Source organism: Populus alba, chromosome 11 (assembly GCF_005239225.2).
Source record: "Populus alba chromosome 11, ASM523922v2, whole genome shotgun sequence".
In the NCBI taxonomy this organism is placed as follows: domain Eukaryota; kingdom Viridiplantae; phylum Streptophyta; class Magnoliopsida; order Malpighiales; family Salicaceae; genus Populus; species Populus alba.
The window spans coordinates 13,714,482-13,716,117 of record NC_133294.1 but is presented as its reverse complement, the minus strand read 5'-3'; the positions used below and the strand labels follow the sequence as shown (position 1 = coordinate 13,716,117).

At 38.1% G+C, this 1,636-nt stretch overlaps 1 long non-coding RNA gene across 1 annotated transcript; it reads right to left on the bottom strand.

Moving 5' to 3' along the window:
* On the bottom strand, window positions 1–822 carry LOC140956120 (uncharacterized). The gene is made up of 3 exons (XR_012171177.1): window positions 766–822; window positions 583–682; window positions 1–471 (listed from the first exon to the last, which is right to left on the bottom strand). It is a non-coding gene; the product is annotated as an uncharacterized lncRNA (long non-coding RNA).
* Window positions 823–1,636: the final 814 nt, after the last annotated feature.

Sequence of the window (1,636 nt, the reverse complement as noted above, 5' to 3'; positions counted from 1 at the left end):
TTTCGTTTTCAAAACGGACAACCAATCAACTCTTGATCGATCCTTTCTAAATGAAGGGGTGTATGTGTAATAAACTTGTTGACATTGCTTTGCGAAAACAAAGACATCGTTTATGTTGCGGAGTCTAGCTTTTGAGTTGATTTCGACCAGACCATGGTGCTTATCAACTCTGATTCCTCTGTCCGTCGTGTCATACCAATAGCATTTGAATAAAAATATTGTATTCTGCTCGCTATGATATTGTAGTTCGATGACCTCTTCTAATCTACCATAGTAGTCAACTTCTAACTCACTACTTGTGGATCCTTTAACACAAACACCGCAGTTGTATGTCTTTCTTCCTTGCCCGTATTCTTCAGTATGGAAAACGTATCCATTGACAAAATACCCGTTGTAGCACTTAACTTTTCTTTTAGGCCTGAGGCTTAGTGAAGACAATGACTTAGACGCACTTCTTCCCATTTGATAAACCTTGTATACATGTAATGTACATCAATAAATGGTAAATGAACGAGAATCTCGTAATGGCATGCATACGTACAATAATTTTGCAAGTTAGAATGAGTTTGTGATAGTGCTTACATGTGTTCTGAACCATGTGGCAAATTGTTCATCTTGTAATTGAAAGATCTGAGAGTCGGTCAGCTGCGAGTTATTGGAGAGCAAATATTGTCGATGTTGCCTGCAAGTGATAATGAGTGTATGATTTCACAATATATAATTACCAATATTTTACTGACAAAACACATATATAAACAAACTTACTGAATAAATGGTCTCAGCTCATCACAGTTAAATAGAACATAGTTGTGTGCTTGTTTGAATTCTATTTCCTACAAAAATCTTCCTCGTACGACATTTTTAGGTGTGGGTCATCCAGTTTTGAAGAATATTGACAAGTTCCTACTGGAAGGCACTTCACCACCATCGTCATGCCGTGGAATGCGATTGATTCTTGTTCTCATATGAGGTTCGAAATAGTACGAGATAAATGTTGATATCTCTTCAACAATATAGGCCTCACATATCGAAGCCTCAATATGCGCCTTGTTCTTAACCTTTTTCTTGAGATTAAACAAGTACCTGCATTGAATTACAATTCAAGTATTTCCAATTAAGAAAAACATAGAAAAAACTTTTAGATATGAATTCTATTGCCACTGTAATATCTCACCGTTCGAATAGGTACATCCATCTATACTGGACCGGTCCTCCAGCTTTTACCTTGAACGATAGATGTATAGGGACATGCTCCATTGAGTCAAAAAATGAAGGAGGGAATATTATCTCAAGTTTGCATAGTGTCTCGATGATATTCGTTTGAAGCCTCTCAATGTGCTCAACATTCAACTTGCTGGAGCATATATCTATGAAGAAATGACTGATCTCCGTCAGTGCATCCCATATTCCCTTTGGCAACAAATCACGAAAAGCTAATGGGATGAGTGTTTGCATAAACACGTGGCAGTCATGACTCTTCATTCCATACAATCTGCAGTCCTCTATGTTAACAAGCCTTGATATGTTCGATGCATGTCCATCCGGAAAACGCAGACTCTTAAGCCATTTGTAGACTAGCAGCTGTGCGTTTTTCTCTAACACGAAGCTTGCCCTTGGTTTTGCGACCCGTGACTCC